General features: G+C 37.1%; 1 long non-coding RNA gene across 1 annotated transcript; it reads right to left on the minus strand.

The window, feature by feature from the left end:
* Nucleotides 1-297: 297 nt before the first annotated feature.
* On the minus strand, nucleotides 298-7,070 carry LOC108446051. Its single transcript, XR_001861161.1, has 3 exons — nucleotides 7,060-7,070; nucleotides 3,597-3,601; nucleotides 298-392 (listed from the first exon to the last, which is right to left on the minus strand). It is a non-coding gene; the product is annotated as an uncharacterized LOC108446051 (long non-coding RNA).
* Between the last annotated feature and the right edge of the window lie 14,012 nt (nucleotides 7,071-21,082).

Consider the following 21,082-nt stretch of genomic DNA (forward strand, 5'->3'; position numbering starts at 1 on the left):
AAGGAAGCTGAAACTGCAACGAGGTCTCCCCCTCAGCCTCCTCTTCTCCAGGCTGGACAGACCAAGTGACCTCAGCCATTTGTCATCGGGCTTCCCCCTCCAGTTCCTTCACCATCCTCGTGGCCTCCTTTGGACACTCTCCAAGGGATTTATAACTTTGTAATATTGTGGAACCCAAAGCTGCCCCCAGGACTGGAGATGAGGCTGCCCCAGCCCAGAGCGGAGTGGGACAATCCCTCCCTTGCCCAGTGCCAATGCTGGGCCGGCCGCCTGCAGGACAGGGATGTCCTTCCTGGCTGCCGGGGCACTGCTGACTCATATCCAATTCGCCATCAACCAGGACCCCCAGGGCCCTTTCCATGGCACTGCTGTCCAGCCTCACATTCCCCAGGCTATACACACAGCCAGGGTTGTCCTGTCCCAGGTGCACAGTCCAGCACTTGCTCTTGTTAAACTTCATAAGGTTGGTGATTGCCCATCTCTGATTTCTCTCTCTGCAGGGAATTCCTGTCCTCAAGGGAGTCAGCAGCTCCTCCCAGCTTAGTATTATCAGCAAAGTTCCTTACAATACCTTTGAGTCCTGTGTCCAAGTCATTTCTGAAGATGTTGAAGAGCACAGGGCTGAGGATGGAGCCCTGTGGAAGCCCACTAGTGGCAGGTCACCAGTCTGCTGTCACCTCAGTCACTGTAATCCATGAGCCAGTCACTCACCCCATGATGTGTTCATCCAGCTGGGGGATGGACATTTTGTCCAGAGGATCCTGTTACAGACTGTATCAAAAGCTTTACCAAAATCCAAAAAGTTACCTAATACTGGAAAACAGACCAGAAATTCTAGCATGAAATGACAAGTGTGGCCTGGCCAGAGGAGCAGTACACAGCTAGCACTGGGATCAGCTTTGCAGGCAGCAGTTCTGATGGGGAAACTGAAGTCCTGAATCTCCTACACCCTTCCTTCCAAGGGGAATGATGCGCCACTGGCTATAGGGTCAGCTGACCAAAACCCATTCTCCTGTTCACTAAATACAGACCTGACAGAAATGCATCTCACCCTACCAGGGTTAATGGCAATGAGTGGAACTCTCCACCATTAGGTTAGAAAGTAACTCCTGCATCAATCCTGAGACAAACAGACCATCCCTACCTTTAACTTCAAACCTGAGCCCTCAGCTCAAACTAAAAAAGACCAAAATCAAACTAAGTCAAAGTTGAACATATATTCAAGAATTTAGATAAAGTTAACCATTTTGGTGAAGCTACACTAATGATTATTTAGAGGAGGATGAACAGCTAGAAGAGCAAAACAAAACTGAACCCAATTAAAAAAAAAAACACCTTCAAGTAATATCAAGAGGATTTATTATAATTAACTCCAAGAAAATCCTTATTTTTCTATTGTAACTAAAATTTGAGAAATAAGAATTTGAGTAGTACAGCTCTATAACTATGCAAGAATAATATATGAGGGAAAACAGCATTTAAAAAGTAAATTAAAGAGGACAAGAAACAAAAAATGCTAATTTAGCCTTCAAATACTACACAGCTCCAGTCAGTGAAATGACTTCTAAACTCCAGTCATTCATTGCAAACTCAAGTTATTATCTGACATCTGATTATACGTAACTATTGCAGCTATCAGCACATGACTGACCCTTTGACATTCCCACACTGATGGAGATTTGTCTTTGAATTGGTATTCACTCCAGTTATGATTATTAAAAAAAACCACAAAAAACCAAACAACCCAAACAAACAAACAAAAAAATTTCCAGTGATCACATAACTTTTATTTCTTTGCATCTACCCTTCACAGTGCCAAATATTCAGAAAAAATGAAAACTCTTTCATGGCAGTGAGCAACAACAACTGACTGAAGTGACAGATATTTAAAATGCCATAGTGAAGATGGCAGCATCAGTATTTCGAACAGTTCCTCTTGTTGTGAGGAATGAAAATAACACTTGCCATGTTCTCTCGAGCATAAAAACACCCTAATATTCAAACACAGCCTACACTAATAGGAGGGCTAGAACACCTGTCCTCTGAAGACAAGAGGAGAGAGTAGGGGCTGTTGAGCCTGGAGTAGAGATGTTCCAGGAAGACTTTAAAGCACCTTCCAGTGCCTAAAGGGGCAAAAAAAAGAGGTAGGGAAGGACTTTTTGCAAGGGCATGTATTGACAGGACAAGGAGAAAGAGCTTTTAACTGAAAGAGAGTAGGTTTAGATTAGATATTAAGAGGAAATTCTGTACTGTGTGGGTGGTGAGGCACTGGAGAAGTTGTCCAGAGAAGTTGTGAATGCCCCATCCCTGGAAGTGTTCAAGGCCAGGTTGGATGGGGTTTGGAGCAACCTGGTCTAGTGGAAGGTGTCCCTGCCCATAGCAGCTGAGCCAAAACAAGATGATCTTTAAGGTCCCTTCCAAGCCAAACCATTCTGTGATTCTTTGAGCTGTCCTTAATCACACCAGAGTCTTTTCACCCTTCTGTCCATCAGTTTTCCATATTTGTCGTGTAATTCCCCTCCAGCACAGAATTTGAATTGTTCAAATAAGCATCTGTAAAACCTCTAGGAATTGTTTGATGTGAGTAGACATGCCACAGTATTTCAGTAAGCAGCAGTTTTAACAAATATTACTAGAAATCCAGTGAACCAAATACTCATAACCTTTATTGCTAACCACAGTTTTTAAGATTTCACTAATCAAAATATTTTACTTATGAAATTAATAATTTCAAACCACAGCTAACAAGGTAGAAAATCAGGAGGAATGAAGGCTTATACAATGGGAATGGACAGCAACACAAACAGAAAAACGAGTGGTCTCAGACCCCAGTAACTGTAACTGCTGTAATGCTGGGGACCACCCACTCACCACTGCTACCTGACAAAAAAAAAATCCCATTCCCAAGGAGACCTGCTAGCTTAAGTTTTCAGATGAGCACAAGAACTAAGGGAGCATTTGATGCATCAAGTTAAAAAAAGTTCTACTCAGCCCTTGTGTCTTCCTCTCCACATCCACCAAGACAGCAACTAAACCAGCAAGGCCTCCACAGGACCGGCCAAGAGATAACCCACAACATCCCACACTGAATGAGTGAAGGAATATCAGAAAGCTTATGTATTGTCTTCTATGAAGACTAGAAAGTGTCTGTTAGGAAAGATTCTGAAGATTATGTACTCACGAGAAGCTGTTTTCAGATCATTAAAGCTGAAAATGCATGTTCTAAAACAAATTCAGGACTCAGCTTTGAAAGCTGCTCAATGAAAATGAACAGTTGTTGGATACAAGATTAATGTGTAGGAGTCCTAAGTGCATAAATAAGAACCCTAAAAAATATTATGTATAAATACTTGATTTCATAACTACTGAAGCACCTGCTGCACAGAGTATGGAATAAAAGTACCATCTAGCAGCATAACTTTCTTGATGCTAATGTATTTTTGCATTAATCAGGACCCCACTGAAGATGTTCATCGCAGTAGCAGTATTAGTTACACAGAAGGATACTCTTTCCAATCTAAATTAATTTGTGAGTGTAAGTACATGAAATGTAGACAAATTGTCTCTTTAACTGAGAAACAAATGAATTGGAGCACCTGTCCTCTGGCTTTCTGTGACACCTGCTTTTGCACACAAAGTTTGTCCTGGTTATAACATTTTCTTTTTATCTCTACATTCTAATGACACAACTAAAATCAATCATTGTGCTCTCTGTTGCCACAGACAGATGAATCTACCACAGCCTGAATTGCTACTACAATATACTTACGATAAATTATCTACTCAGGAATGACAGAAATCCTGCCAATTAAACAAAGTTATTCTGACCTCTTAAGTGTCATCAGACTATTATTAGAATCTTTGACACACTGGATTTGAATATTTGAGATTTATAAGGCTTAAGCATGTGTTCTGCTCCTAGAACACCTTGGTATGCAGCTTCAGTTCTTCATAAGTCCAAGTTGTTCCAAAAGGTAAAGATCATACTGCAAACTGCAGGGACTTGCTACAGGATACTTAACTTCTAGTCATTAGCCTTTTTATCAACCATAGTGTCCCACCAAACTGTTACCACTGTCAGGATGGGTTTTGCTTCTGGGCAGTATTTCTTTCAAAACATGGCTTTTTCAAATTCTGAACATCCTCTTTGTGCTACTATTAAACCATTTTGCAGTAGCAGTATTTCTGAACAAAGCACTCTTATCGTTGGGTAACCCACATTGCTGAGGGTTAGATGACCTTGGTGGTGCTGCAACATTTGTAATTCTTCAGCACAATCAATTATTTCATGATAATGTCTTTTGTCAGAGAATATTGTAAGGCAATGAGAACTTGATTTTTTTCCTGTGAAAGAAAAGATCTGCTTTGACTGGTATACAGAAATGTTCATACATGGGTCACTGGCTGACAAGGGAATTGTAAATTACTCTGTAATAAAAAATAATAGTAGACATTTATATAGCATTGTACCTCACACACAATGACCTCCAGGCTCATTATAATAAGTATTATTTGTCAGAAATAAATTGCAACAACCATTGTATCTTCCAACAGTTTTTATTTTAAAAGGGGCCGTGAAGGAAATCTTAGATTTCAAATATTCTCTATCAGTTAGCCTAGCATATTACAGCAGCTATACTAACTACTCTGTAAATAAAACACAGATAGCAAGTTCAAAAAACCTATAAAAGATTAAGTGTTACAAATTAAAATTTTGGGCAGGAAACTTGTGTTTCAAGGCTTATTAGCACGGAGTAAAAAATTGCATGCTAAAAGACAGGCATTACCTCATGTTTTCAAATTTATCCTCAGAGTCACATACACAGCCACAGCAATTAAATGACAAACAACAAGGAATGAAACAGAAATTACAGCAGTGAAACAACAATCCCCCCAAAATCTGGGGCATCCTGACAAATACATCAAAGAATGAAAGGAAAAAAAAAAAAAAAAAGGCTGAATTTACTCATGTGCAAACATTTCCTGCATTAAACAACACTATTCCATAGAATTTGGAAAATATCTAAAAGTGAGAGCAACCAAGCACTGACCTGGACTAGATGAAGCATTCCTCTAAGTGCCAGCTACTGCCCTTACTTTTACTGACAGGAGTGACTACAAGATTAAATTCCCTAAGGATTTTGGCAAGCATCTGACCATAAAGAAGATGATAGACTAAGGTAGAAGGGATATTCAGAAGTTATCTGGTCCAAAGCCACACTCACAGCAGGGGTGACTGCAGTCATGTCAAGAAGTTACAGAGCTGTGTCTTGAAATAAACCAAAGTGCAATGTCCTTTCCTGCAAACAGCTGTTTCTAGCCTTTCGAGTAACAAGCACTCACATTAAAAATGGAAATTAAAAGAAGAAATATTTTAATAGATGCTAATATTTTATAACATCCAATCTAAAAATCTTCAGAGCAATAAAATATATCACCTCACAAGTAGAGGATGATACCAATCAACACTAAGACATCCCAGTAAACATGTCACAATAAAAGAAGTGCAATGAAAGAAGATGATACATAAAAAGTGATGGATGACTGTACTGGGGAAACCGCAATTTTTCAAAGTGTTGCTATAGTTAAAAGACAGTAACATCTAAGAATAATAACTAATTAACAATGTATCTGCAGTACATTTCATGTTTAACTGGAGCTGCTTGTGGAGAGTTCATTCCTAAACCTTTAATATATCACTGAAGATGATCTAGGGCCTTACATAAACATAAAATGCTATCATTAAGAGCATAAATAAAATATACAAGGAACAGTTCTAGGATCATCTTCATATGTGCTAAAGACATATTTTACTTGAGGTTACAAAAAATACTTTCTTCTATAGCCTTCCAGCTATTTAAGCAGTAGGACACAATATGTGTATATATATTTATTTGCATGTGTGTACACTCAGATGTGCACAAACAGCACAAGGAGCTGTTAAACCTTCCTTCAAATACTGCACAAAGAAACTTGATAAACTCCTGTAGCTTAGATTTATTTTCTTGCTGTAAATCAACTTGAAATTTCACACGCCATAATAAAAAAGACAAGGAATTGTCATCAAGTTTCTCATGCGATGTCTCATCCTGAGTAAAAATCAAGCTTATAGGTTTATAAAATTAAAAGAAAAAGCTTGGAAACAAAGTCAATGGATTTCAGAAGTCTGGCTTTTCCTCTAAGGATGCTGCCTAACAGCACTTGGTGAGAAAAGGCAGTAGTGTCTCTCTTCTCTCCAGCCCTATACCACTTAAGCCCATGTAATCAAACCACTTGTGTAAAACAGAAATAAGCAGCAGCCATTTTCTAAAGCACAGCACGGGTAAAATATCCAGTTACTAAAACCTAAAATTACTTCAAAAATCTACTGGGCTGTTCAGCAGTTCTAGTTCTGTTTTGCTCTGCTCTAGCACCAGCTGAACAAGGGTCACCTCCCTCCAGAGACCACCAAAGAGTGGGTGACTGGTAACAGAGACTGCACTGCTTCCACCGATTCAAAATCTCTTCATCTACAGATGTAAATCTGAATGCTTAAGTTCTACCATAATAGGAGGGACCAATTTTTAAAAAATCCAAGTCATAAACTTTTTAGTCTTAAACTTAAATTTTACTTTTTCCACAATAATATTTTTTTTTCCATATGAAGAGGGGGGAAACATCCTCCTCGGCCAAGCTTTCAATGTCATCATGTCAGTCTCAACTGGGACAAAGTGAGTTTTCCCTCATCATAAAACAAAAACCAAGAAGATTTTTTTCCTTCAGTGATTGATTTTGTTGTACATTCAGAAAAGGTGGAATCCACTCCATTCAAAGATTTGCAATTCAGGGAGGCAACAAGGTTTTTCTTGAACTCTCAAAATATACCACATTTCAACATTATCCAAAGGTAGTTTCTTTATTATAAATACTGCAAAAGCCTCTTGCCACAGGCATTTGCTTATGCCATTAAGCAAATGTGTCTTGTGTAGTTAAGAGCCTCCTCCCTTTTCCAATTTCTCCAGATCAAGGTCTGGATATTTTTTTCCCCCCCTTGGTGCTACGGCATTGATTTTAAAGCACTGTACTCCCAGTTACACCAAACTGGACAAACTGCTTATTTCCCTATAATTTATAGCAAAATTATTCCTTTGAGTAGAAAAGATACCACTCATATCTGCCAAATACAGTTAAATACAGCATCAAAAACTTGCACTAGACATCAGTGTATTCTAAAGCTGCGTTAGAAGCCTTCACTCCACTTATGCCTGTGTTTACATTTGGAATTATTTTGCTCTCCTAGCACAGGAAGAAGATGTACAAAACATTGAGCAAGATTTAAAAATAAAAAATAAGGAAGAGTTTGGTGCTTTCGTAAAACTTGGCCCTCAGTAATTTACCTAAGATCACAAAAAAAAGGTAGTGTGTCAAGAGAAACATTTCACCAGGTTTCCTTTGATTTATCTACTAATACACTGGCAATTGAACAATTATTTCCAGCTTCTGAAGCTCACTTTTTTAGTTTCAGATTCATGACAGTCATGTTTTTTAAAACATAATACGCTCTCCTGAACAATAGGAGGTAAGTTTATATAACAGGTCAAGAAACAACCAGCATATATTTCAATACCATGGACTTCCCAGGCTTCATCCACCAGGAAACAAAATTGATACTGATCAAAGATTTCTCAGATCATCTATAAATAATATAGTAAAAAGTAGCATCAAAATCAAACAGAGGAAAACATACAACTGATTCAAGGACTCTAACAAGAATCAAAGTGCCTCTGCACTCAAAGAGCAGAATGAGATTCACCTGGGTTTCCTCCAAGCCAAGTGAAATATGTAGAAATACAAGCCATGTATCAATTCAGCAGGTCAAACAGAAAAGAAATTGGTGAAGAAAAAAACCTAGCAAAGACTCAAAAATGAACTGACTCAAAACCACACAATTTAAAAAAGAAAACAGTATCTTAGTTATTAGAGCAAAGATGTTACACAATAGTTAAACAATTTTTTAACTTTCAAAACAAAGGCAAAGAATAAGCGAAGACAGAAGCTCAATACACTATGTAATGACAGAGCATGTATTTACAAACTATATTATGGATTACTTTTTACTGATCTATAGTATGTTTATAATATGCCACTTTATAATCAGAGAGTGTTATTTCCTCTGTGACTGAAATTTCTGCAAACACGGTTCAATTAGAAACGGGCTGCCATAAATTTGCTTTACCTTTAAACTCGCTCTTCATATCAATAATACGCAGTTAATGCATCTCACCACAAAGTCAGTCATGCATCAGCCTTGCTCTGAACCTATATGAAAAACTGTTCCTTTTTAATCCACACATGAATGAGAGCCTGGTCATTTGAACTGCAGAAATCAAAGGATGATCATACTACTTTCGTCTTCAATAGCCCCTACAGAAGACTACCATGCCTTAGGTTCTCTTGTTGGGTGAGCTATTCAGGCTTAAATCAGACTCCTGAATGCATCCTTTTAAGTGAAACAATTTAACAAATTCTTTCTCACTCCCTTCTCAAAATTCTATTTTTGTATGAATTGCAATTGAGAGGAATTCTATTCCACCATCCAAACCCTGCTATCCACCCCTAGCTCCCCAAACCTCCTCTTGAGCCATGAAATGGAGTTTCTTTATCACCTGTATTTTGCACACAAGCCAGAGTGGACACACATCTGAAGTAGCTTTCTTTCAATGATTTTTTTTTTTTTTATGCATTTCTGAAATATTGCATTTTCCTTACCTATTTCACCTTGACAGCATTGTTTTACATTTCTAGAAATATCTCTGTCCTCATTCACCAATACATTTCTCCTTTCCTACTTGTCCCCCAGGGTCAATCCGAAACACCTAAAAATAGATCTCTATTGGTAGCAACACCAAGAGAGAATATTTCTCTCTCATGCACCTTTTTTAATTTTGTTAATACGCCATTTATGACAGGATAGAGCAAATTCTTCAAATATCTTTCAAAACCAAATATATTTCTAAAAGGCATCTATTGGTTCTATGTAAATGCATATTAATGAAAATAAGATGTGGCTCAGCACTGAAATACAAAATGAGAGAACATTGATGTGAATCACTTGAATTAGATGCATCAACAGTTTAACAACACTGACAGCCTATAGCTATTTATACTTCTTCAGTGAGTACTTACTTCAATGCTGACAAGCACCTGGATGCTTTCATCCTGACTTACATAAACTAACAACAAATAAAATTCATGCTATGTCTGGGAAGTTAAGCAAGTGTCCAGACTGCACAAAAATTGCTTCATTGGTTCAACTGCAATCTAGCACAGAAATATCTGTTTCCTATGCCACGGGATTAGAAAATAATTAACTCCCTTTTTATGACACTATTTCACAACAAAAGCCCACCAATGTTTCCGTGTTTCAATTAAGTGCAAAGGGAGAAGAAAGGAGACAAAGATGGAAAAGATCTGGGAAAAGGAAGAAAGAGGAAGAGAATAACCAGCTTCCAAATTAACACATGGCTTCATTAAAATTTACTTAAGGCACCTGAAGGACTCAAACACCAAAATCTCTTCAGAGCTAAATGCCAGTTTAGAAAAAGTTCAATTTTTTAGCACTACACATTGATGCTTTTACTTATAAATACATAGCTTTATTCTAAATGGTCAAGTTAAAATCTTAGACTTATGTGATAAAAAAACGCACCAAATATAACTCATGACAGTAGAAGGACAGATTGATTTTATTCTTAAACTTAGAAAGACTAGAAAAAAAAAAAAAAAACCCTGCCAATTTAGCAGTAACCTCTGGGATTCTAAATCGTGGAGGAAAGATAAACGAAAAAAGAATCATTATGACAGATATAACTTTTATTTTCAATGTTCTTTTTTTCTTTTCTGAAAATATGTTTTGATTTCTAAGAGTTGGCACAAGTTTTGATTTAAAGAGTACTTACAGCTAGCTGATTAAATATTTGTGGTACTCAGCACTAAAAAGAAAAATATGAATGTATAATGAATTAATTAATATATCTGTTTTGCTGATGCTATTAAAATGCCACATGAATTTTATTAGGTAAAATTCTGGGAGCAAGGAATGGGCCCATAACTGTCTTGCTCAAAGGGGGAGGGCTGTAACCAGGGATCAAACCTAATCCAAACATCTGGAAAAGAGGACGGATTTCTCAGCTGAAAAGATCCCAGGCTTTATCTTGCAAGAGGCTGGGTTAGTAGATACCACCCAGTGGCACCCTGATATAATCATCATTCATACTCTTTGGTTTATACTGGAGGGGAGCAAATTCCTCACTTCTCTTTCCACTGTCTTTCTCTCTAAAGAATAAAATTTTCTGAAGGCAGAATAATACATTAGACACCAGAAGAGTCTCTCCCAGCTGTCCTTGCCGGAACTACTAACATAACTACATTTAAATGTCATCTGAAAATGGCAAACTTCTGCTACCACTTCTTCAACTATCACTGAACAAGGCAGCATGGGTGAGGGCAAAAACCACTAAGCTCTTCTCTAATCGAAATAACCAATAAATCATCTTTCAGAACTTAAACTCAAAGGAAGGGCCCTCCAACCCAAGAGAAACTAAGAAAATCCCCCAAATCACTTTATACCCACAAAATACACAGGTTCATGGTGGATCTTAGAAGTTCTCTTGATAGCTGAATCTTCAGCAAATACGAAACTACTGAGCAATTATATAGAGCATAAGGTGCAATTAAGCATTTACTGGCATTTAATTGTTATTAATTGTGCCACTTTCTGTTGTAAATCACCAATTACATACAATATGTTGAGCTTAATTGCTGTACACAAAACCCATGTGTGTTTGCACACATACACACGCATACATACACACGTGTTCACAAAAACAGCTATTATTTCTCATTATTCTTAATTAAAATGGAAATCAAAACCACTAATAGAAGCTAATTTCCAATTCTATTTGATGGAAAACACAAGATACACTTCCATTAGGGTATTTCTATAAAGGAATTTATAGTTTCATAATGAGATTATTATTTTGCCCTTCCCCCTTCCAATGTTTTTAAAAGGAAAGACAGTCCTGCTAAAGACTATGAATCTGACATTCCTGGAAATCAAAACTCTAGATCCTCAGGGCAGCTAGAGCTTGGGAAACCATAGAAATTTTCTCAGACAACAGCTCCAAACTGCCCCAGCAATGTCGTAGAATGCCAGACTGTTCTTGACCCCTTGCAGAGCCTGCTGAAACCAATGCCAATTACTGTCAGTTTTGTTGGTTTATTCTGCAGTGTAGGCACCTGTAGACTCTGAAATAAAACACGCTTGCAATTGTTTTCACACAGGTCACCACAGAGCCATTAGCTGGTAACAACTGTCAGTCATTACCCACTGAAAATGTGATCAGATTGACAGCACAGACATGTGAGTCACTTCTGTCCCTCATAAATCCAGACCACTTCTCACATCAAATGGAGTCAGCTCTTCCCTTCTTCAGACATTTGTGTTGCTACCCAAATCCACTAAGAACTGCCATTAAATACATGTCTTTACTATATTCAACAAGTAGAAACACAAAGCAATTTTCCTACAACAAAGAATGTTCTCAAGCCACTTGTTTCTCAACAGCACATGAAAAGAAGACTTACATGTGCTGGGCAGGAGAAAACAGGGAGAAGGGACGGCAGAGAGTGAACTTCTGGCAGGTTACAAATTAATGGAATTTATTGTGGAATAAAGACAAAAAACTCAAGTCAGATGTCTCTTACAATTGCATCCTGCTACCACCATCTTCCCAGTTATTTTAAGAGGACCCTATCTCAGTCATCTCTGCTAATACAAGGCCCAGAAATACATAACAGCAACAGCAATTTTTAGGTAATCAGTCTTTATGTAAACTGATAAAGGAACACTTCAAGTCTCATGAAGTATTCCGCTAGTCTAATCTCCAAGTAACAACTATGAGCTCAAGACTTCACAACAAGCCCCGCTGAACATCAGAGAGTTAGTTTCAGTAATTTCCACTTACCATGTTCTCATTATTTGCCAGGAAATTATTATACCTTCTGTTTATTGCTAGCTAACAGCTCTCTCCAAACCCTAAGCTCACACAAACAATTTCCTTTTTATCTACTGCCCCAGGAGAGCCCAACACATAAGGACAGAGACACATCTCCATCCTGTTAAAAGTGTTGTTTCCCATGCCATCTCCCCAGCTTCCCTAGTAAGAGCAAAAAATTCAGGCTAAAAAGATCAGATAATCCAATAAAGATCATGGCAGGCTAGTGAAAGTCCAATAAAAGTAGACAGGGTAAGTAGAAGATGAGAGTCCAATACAATAAAATTGGTAGTTTAAAAACCCATCAAAATAAGTAAAACAATCACAAAGGAAAAGCCAAATGACATCCTAGTTAGTGGAGGTCAGGAAATGTATTTTTCACCCAATTTCTTATAAACAGATAAAGTTGAAAAATCTCAGAGAACAAAATGATTGTCAGAGTGACCTTCCCTCAAACCAAACAAGAGGAGATGTTTTAGCAGTGAGAAACATTGTTAGTATTAAGTTGTTAAAACTCTTACAGAATCTATTGAATCTGTTGTTAGTAAGTCAGTACTTGCCTCCTCTGGGCAAAACTAAACAAAACAGAATTCAGTAAGTCTGTCTTACTTTTCCTGTGTTTCAACTTTTTTTATACCTATTGAACTTCCCTTTATACCTATGCAAAGGATGTTCCATTTAGCTTACCAATTCAGATTTAAGACTGTGACAGGTGTAATGGTCACTACAAACAACAGACACACTCTGTATTCAGACTATCACAACACATTATGCCTGCCAATAAAAGTCATTAAATTGATGAAAAAGCTAATATTACTACAATAACAAAGTTTTCTTACTTCTTCCACCACTTCCCCCTCTGTTTTCCTGTTTTTGGCTGTTTTTCTTACTGTTAGCAGCTGAATTAATTCTTGAACAGCTATTAAAAATAACAAGTCCTCCCAGTTGCACACTGAAAAATTCCAGGTAATTGATTTTTTTGTCTCTCAAGTTGATCAAAATTAGGTCAAGTATCTCATAAAACATCATCTTACTATTAAATTTTACTCTTCAATAGATATTAGTACTCCAACAATAACAACTGGTATCACTGATGGAAACTTCATGAAACATTCCAAGAAAGTTATTAAAAAAATACCTGAAATATGAAGCATTATTCCTTAATATATTTTGGTTATTTTAATGGGAGATTAATACCTTTTCCACAAACTAGGCTTATATAAAGGGGAACCCTATGAATCTCCTGCAGAGTAACCTTTAGTTGAGAAGCGACATAATACTAGAACAAGAGGTAAAAAGAAAAAGGCAGAAATGTAACAAGATATTTAAAAAAAAATAATTTTATAAAGCAAAAAGAGTTGATACCCTTGGCTAATATACTGGATCCCGTTACTATACTGCCACTTCTTTAGCATTTGTATCACATCTTCAACAAATATTTTGTCCCATTGCCATAATTCATAATAACGCTAAAAAGGCTTCTGATTCTCAGTGCTTGTTTTACACTTCCAATAATTTCTTCTCAAGTAGATGTTAGATACAGGAACTACTTAGACTTAAGGTACTAATTTCTTTCATTCCACAAACATATATGCAGAGATACACTACAATATGACAAAAAACTAATTAATGGGAATAATAAGACAGTGAAAAGCATGCTAGGAAACAGCTTTTTTTTTTTTTTTACCATAATACAACTAATTCTGTTAAAATGAGAGATTTTAACAGAAAATTCCTTCCATCTGATATTTGCATTTACCAGCTATATTGTAAATGCTGCTTGTTTGCAGTAGCCTGAATCTTATCAGAAACATCATAATTTTCAATTCAAATTAAGAGAAGAAATAGTAAAATTCAAAACACAAAAACATGGAAAAAACGTTGCAAAGCTGAAGAACAAATATTGAAAACAGTGCAGAAATAAAACAGTATACAAGTGGGTCCAATTCTGACTTGAGACCAGGATAAAAAATAGCTGGTCCAAAAATGAGGGAAATAGACACTCTTAGTTGCAACTTTTGATGGATAACAACCATGTGCTATCAAAATCAGATTGATCCAAATGATGAGTTTTCTCATTAAAAAGTAGGCTAAAGAAGAGAAGACATTCATGAAACTTCTTTGACCATCCACCTCTCTACCTTACTTCCTTCAATGTCAGATTGAAATAAACAATATAAAAATAGATCCATTAGTTAACATACTAACAAACTGAATTATGGGTAATTTTGTTACCTCCTACAATTTTTTAAGTCTTTTCATCTGTATGAGGAAGACAATGACAGAAAAGGAAAAGAAAGACTGTTACAAATGGCTGAGCTGCTCCCACTAATAAAACCAATAGTTCAGAAGAAATTACAAAACTTGAATTCAACTTTTATTTTATGCTTAGATTAATATCACTTGCTGATGAAAATGTCCCTTTTTTTATTTTTTTCTTTTATAGTTTACAACCTTCTCCATTTAGAAACAGGTTTTAGTGAAAAACTCTTCCCACTACCTGCAATTTTGTCTTCTAATCTTGCTTCACCCTTTAGTGAAAAAAGAATTTTTTTCATAATACTAAGGTGGTTTTATGTTTTATTTACACACCAACTCACACAAGTTTTCTTTTTCTGCAGAAGAATGCATCCCAAACTGATGAGTATCTGCAAACTCACAGAAATTCTAATTTATTCTCATCTATGGCAATCACCATTTTTATTGTAATGAACATTCCTGACCCCAGGCTAATAAAACCAGTGTCAATTAATAGCAACTTAATGTTTTGCAAATAATGTAAGCATGATGCAGGAACAGCAAATTCTTGTACACGTTACAGCAGCAGCTGTTCTGATTGCTTACTTTTCTGTCATTTGCTTTCAGATGTTCTGACTCTTGTGCTAAGCCTTGCAAAACCCAGTCTTCTGGACAACCCTAAACTACAAATAACGAATACCAAGGCATCATAGGATCTGAACATAAAATTCCCCGGCAGCTAACCATAATGACACTGCTTTAAAATTATAGTACGTTAAAGCTTCAGAAGGTTGCATAATAAAATTGCTAAGTGATTAATTTAATATACCCATCGCTGCCACGGTGATTGCAGAGGCAAGGTACGAGCGGGTGTAGAATATGCAAGTGTTTGTCTGACTGGTACAGCCAGATGTGAAGACAGCTGAAGTGAATCCTGGCATACCCAAATAAAGAACAGTATGAACTGCTACAGCTGAAATGGAGGTTTATATTGTGGCATTGTTTCCTTGCAATAAGGTCAAACCAGGAATATGGAACCATATGTTTTTCACTGCACCGTTTATTCCACTATGTACTAAATGTTTTATCAGCACTACTGCTTGCAGCTTATTCCTTTGTATTATCACCACTGTAATCACCTGCATTAAATTCCCATGTTAAATATTTCCCTGATGTCTCTGCACCAAAGGATCAGCTTCATCTAACTACATTTTCCAAAGTGGATTGCCATAGTTGTTCAACTTTCCCTTTATTATGTGTAAGTTCTGATCTAAGCCTAAAGCACAAAGGCAATCAATGCTGAAGAATGACTAGAAACGGTTTCTTTATTCCACTCCTCACTGAATAGAAAGTTTCCATTATCTCCCTCAACATCTTTACTCTATCAATTTGACAGGGGCACATGGTTCTACACTCCACTGCCCTCACTCTAGAACTGTACATAGCTTTTCTATTTCTTTCTAATAAAAATATGATAAATTATATTGTCTAGTGAAAACTACTTGTCTTCCCTCATAAGTGTCATCTTCCTTTTAATTGCTCTATACTTTATCAAAACATGTATTAGAGTAAATATCCAGTGTCAGTCAAAACTTAGGTGCATGAAATACAAAAGCTTATTTGAACAAGCAGAAAATGGAAATCATTACAGCACAATAAATGCTAAACTAGTTAAGTCAGGATGTAAGACACCTGTGATAAAATTTACACTATGATATCCTAACACTTTTTGACAGATCAGTGTACCTGAAAAATATCTGTCTTACAGAGAAGCATTATTTAAGAGGCACTGTTCAAAGATAATTGGAACAAAATGGCAAAAAGAAAAACATTCACTTAAGTAAAGATTTTATCAAGCCTGGGATGGTAAGACAGTACACTGATAAAAGCAAAGCATAGCAAACATGCAGGGAAGCCCTTGAAATTACAACAGTACCAAAACAGGAGTCTCCTGCCTTCACCCCCTTGTGGTTCTGGCAGAACAGATTCACCCCTGCAGTTGTGTTTGGTCCTTGCTAAAATGAGCTCTCATTTGCATAATGGGGTTTTGGTTCTGCAGGGACCCAAGACAGGAATTATGGTCTTTTGTACTTTTTCTCCTTGCTGTCCCAGTATGATTCTGGTTTGCAGGCTTTAATGAAGTTGATTGTAGAACGTTGATGAGTTGTGGTATGGTCTCGTGACATGTCCTGAGAACCCTTTTCAACCTACCACCTTTTACTTGTTTGCTCATTATGAGTTCCTTGAGGACTTTAGTTTTCCAAATCAAAGGAGGTGCAAACTGAAAAACTACACTTCTTTACATTCTTTAATTCATTGTAGCTCACAAATTTGAATGGTAAACCTCTATATTAAGAAAAATTCTGAAGAACTTCTGGAGCAGAACGGGGTATGACTCTAATCTCCCTTGGCAGCATAAAAAGAAGGATGAAGGTGAGGTCTTGACCAAACAATGTACTGAGAAGTAGAACTGAAAATCTTTAATACCACTTACCTCTCCAACACCACACTCCCCCATTCATCACATCCCACCCCCCCTCCTTTCCTCCTTCCCACCCCTGGAGTTCAGTCCCAAGCACACAGCAGCTGTAGAGGGACATGGCTCTGTGGTAAAACCAGTGCACCAGGCAGGCAGTAATGCCAGAGCAGGGTCTCTGTCTCCAGCTTCTCACTCCCGCCTCCTCCCTGCAAAATGAGGAGCTGCTGATGTAATTACTCCAGGCTGGACTGTGGGGAAATAAGGAACCAGGCATAAAAGACAAGATATTGCCAACCAGTGGCAATTTAGGCCCAGGATTAGCACTGCAGTTATCTCAAAACTGCAGTGACAACCAAAACTATTAGCAATAATAAAGCATACTTTCAGAATTCTGACACTACAGTGCTATTGCTGTGTTGCCCAGTGCTTTCTTATACCGACAATAAAGCAGGCCTCTTTATATAAATTGTCCCCCTAAATGTGAACTAAATCTATGTCAGCTTCTGTTATCTCACCATAAAAGCTAAACAAAAAACCAAAATGTAGCTTGAGCTTCTCCCTCTATGTTCTATCAAGCCATTCTACAAGTATTCTTTTTCAGACAGAAAACAGAGTTTAGAAACTCAGTTTTTCTAGTATTCTTCAGACACATTCTACTAAAATCCAACTGAAAGCTTGCCTGGTCATGCTGCAGAACTCAAAGAGCTTGTGCTTTAGGTATCACAACTGCTTTATTTTATTTTATTGAGCAGAAGATTATTTTGGCATTTTGGTTATATAAATTGAAATATTTATCTACTAATATTTTATTCTTAAAATACTTAACCAGCCAAAGCAAACCACTTTCATAGCTTCAGTTTGCTGCTTGGTTTATCTTTAATACGGCCTCAGATACAGGGAAGTGAAGGTACTCGTTAAGAAAGTAACTTCAAAAAAACACTATCCTGGGGTCTTATTTATCTATGCTGCATACTCAATTTATCTGTTTGTCAGTATTGCTCAATACTGTGTCAATTCATATGGTTACTTAAAGCACTCCCACAATAACTGGACCAAAAAACTCAGAAGAGATAAAAAAATCCCACAGGCAAATAAGACACAAACTCCATGTGTGACTTACGGAATAAGGTATTTCTCAATTTTATAAAGAAGCAGATTAAGTTCATTTTTGATACCATCACTTTCAATCAAAGTGTTCAGTACATCTATGTATGTCCTATATTTGCCACATCAAACAGAACTTATTTGGTAGAGTCCCTTCCTCAAAAACTAACAGGATCTAAATTGCTTTTAATTAAAAATTGCAGTAACTGAGCTTGAAAATACAGTTTGGACTCAAAATAAACAAAAATAAAATTGTTTGCATAATAAAACACCAAAGTCTCACAACTAAACTCCTTCTCCATGGGAAATTATTTGTTTAACAGGGCTGGTGCTTAATCATTCCATCCTGTTTTCACCCCTGGGCTTTTACTTCTGAAGTACCATAATCAAATACAAGACTACAATGAAAAGCTGTTTCAGTGCCCCAGTGCACAGATCACATTCTCTTATTGAGCTCCCTGCCCTTTCCTACCTGTCCTTCCTCCCTCCCATCTTCAAACAAGAAGTACAGCTTGATCTTTTCCTTGATCTTTCTGTAAAAAGCAATCCATAATATTGACCACTAAGAAGCTGCTAGCAATTAGATTTCCCAAGGGGTTACCGGAGTGAGGCCAATGTTAGATGATTCAGGAATTGCAAGTATTTCCAGGGACTTTTCTGAATAAAACTCCTTCACCTGGAATAACTCCAGAAACACCTTGGCTGAGCAAGAGAGTGAGTGGTAGTCTTCAAGCTACCTCCCTCTACAACTCCAACTACTGTTCCCTGTGTTCCTTGCCAATCCACTCTAGAGCAGCCCTTAATTTCCACAGACAAATACCCCTCAGCCAAAGTTTCCACTGCTTGTAAAAGCATTGTAAGCCTCAAGTACTGACCATGTGCACAGGGTGATGGGAGGTTTCATTTGGGGAAATGTGGACTGAAAAAAAAAAAAAAAAAAAAGCCAAGAACACATGGTTGTCAAAGAAGGATAAAAAGAGCAGATAAAATCCTGCATACTCTCTGCATACAGAAATAATTTCATTGCTCAGTAAAAACATTGATTATTCTTTAGAAAGAGGGCTCTCAGCCACTTCAGTACTGAAAATTCTTAGTCATACTCTTATACTCTCTTCCTTATGAACAATTATTCGTAATAAATTAAGCTTAAAGTTCTTAAGAGCTTAAAACTACCACTCAGTAGCCATCAGAGGTAAATATTTCTTGAGAAATTCTCACTTCAAAATTAATTTCTCCACATTCCAAAGCTCTGTTGTTCTTTAATAAGTTAACTCTGCAAGAACAATATAATTTGGCTTCTTCCTACCTTGGAAGGACAAGCAAGTCTTGGGGCCAGATCAATTTTCAGATGAATCCTTTCATTGCTTCTCAGACATTTTATGAGTCATTTTTCCAGTCAATTTTATCTCCCAAATGCTTCAACAATGCCTATTCAGGATTCAGGGTCAGCAGACCTCAGGTTGTCCTAACATCCCCTTTATTTCCATAAACTGAACCATAGGCCACTGAGGTATAAAACACCATGAAACTTAAGGACTGCCCAGGCATTTAGACTCTATAAATCAGAGGGATCACCCGTCTTTGAAGTAAGTTTCTTTCAGATGATTAGTGAAAAAGTGGTTCAGCATGCAGCTGTCAAAGTACAAGTCCTCTCATAGACATAGCAAATAATGCAACTTTGAGACTGTAAAAGCACCAACACTTCCAAAACTAAATGTTTTCTGAAGTCACTAAGAGGTCTCTGCCATATATTTGTATATAACAAGTTTAATTCCTGATGGATGTGTAAAACTGTTTCATTTTTTGGTGCTGGATGTGAAATGAAGACACGTGCAGGGAACTGCAGCACTCACTGTGCTGAACAATCTCCCTGGGTGTAGTGCACAGAGGTGCTTACAGGAGGAAGCCACTCAGTAACTGTTTTCTCAGCTTTTTAAGAAACTGACAAGTCCATTCATGCAGTGGACAGCAATTCTTTAATGCAATGGAGTGGAAGTACAACTGTGATTTTTGCAATTTTTAAGCTACAAAAATTAGAACTTTTTTTTCCAAATCTTTTCAACACAGCATTTGCAAAACCATCCAACCTCCTTCTCTCATTTACTAAAAACAAAACCAACCTCAAAGAACGTAAGAGGTGTTTTAGTAGCTGCTAGTATAAGTTTAGAACATCAAATTACGGGTGAAAAAGAAGAGACTGAAGAGCCCCCTTAAAAACATGCTTTGTATAATTCTTTATGCATATGTATGTACCACAGACATGTGTTCATAAGTAATAAAAAGGCAAAAAATCCACACCTGAATGTTTTTCTATCAGTGACAGGCTAAATTTGATAATTGCCTGAATTAAGAATATTAGTTTCCCTCACATTTCCAAATCTAGTGAAATTCCTAAGCTAGAATGTCCCAGAAAGTTGAGGTTTTTCCAGTGAGAGCAGACAGTGCATTCAGAACAGAAAACAGGAGCATAGGAACATGCAAATATACTGTAGATATTTATGCAAAATTTAAGAGTGAATCATGTCTCGATTATACAGACCATGTTCAATGTCTTACAACCAGACAATTATTATTAGAAAAACATACCAACTCAAAAAAAAAAACAAACCACCACCACCACCAGAAAACCCAAACTGCTGAAAAACCACTTGATATTACCAACTGTATTGTGCATTAGAGACCATTTACTGACTATCTAATCCAAACCAGATTATCACAGCATAAGAGAATAAACTGCTTAAAGAATTCACTATGGTATGGGAAACATCAACCTCCTTTGACTGTATTGATGGAGTAAATCTTCATTTAAAAGAACAGCAAGGCAAGAGAAAGGTATCATTTATCTCTGGAATGCCACATGAAGTGACTGCACAGTACAATCCTATGTTGTCAAAGCTGGTAGAGAACTCACTTTACAGAGATCTTGCATGGCTGCTCTTAACCTGTGCTATTTAGTTTTGCATTTCTCAAAATTCCCCATTAGCAATCAAAAAAAATAATGATAGATTGAATTTTTCTATTGAAACCACTGAGTTTGAGTTAACAGAAAAAACCAGCATACTAGCAAAAATCCATGATCCAAGTGTGCAAAAAATAGGTAGTGAGTCAAGGGATGAAAGAGTAGGTTGGGTTTTGCATACTGTGAACCTGGAATTTTGTCCTAAATGTAAACAGAAAAAAAATTACTCCAGGCTGGCACTGATGAAAACATATGTAAAATGAAGAA

The sequence above is a fragment of the Corvus brachyrhynchos genome, unplaced genomic scaffold (assembly GCF_000691975.1).
Source record: "Corvus brachyrhynchos isolate BGI_N302 unplaced genomic scaffold, ASM69197v1 scaffold152, whole genome shotgun sequence".
NCBI classification, from domain to species: domain Eukaryota; kingdom Metazoa; phylum Chordata; class Aves; order Passeriformes; family Corvidae; genus Corvus; species Corvus brachyrhynchos.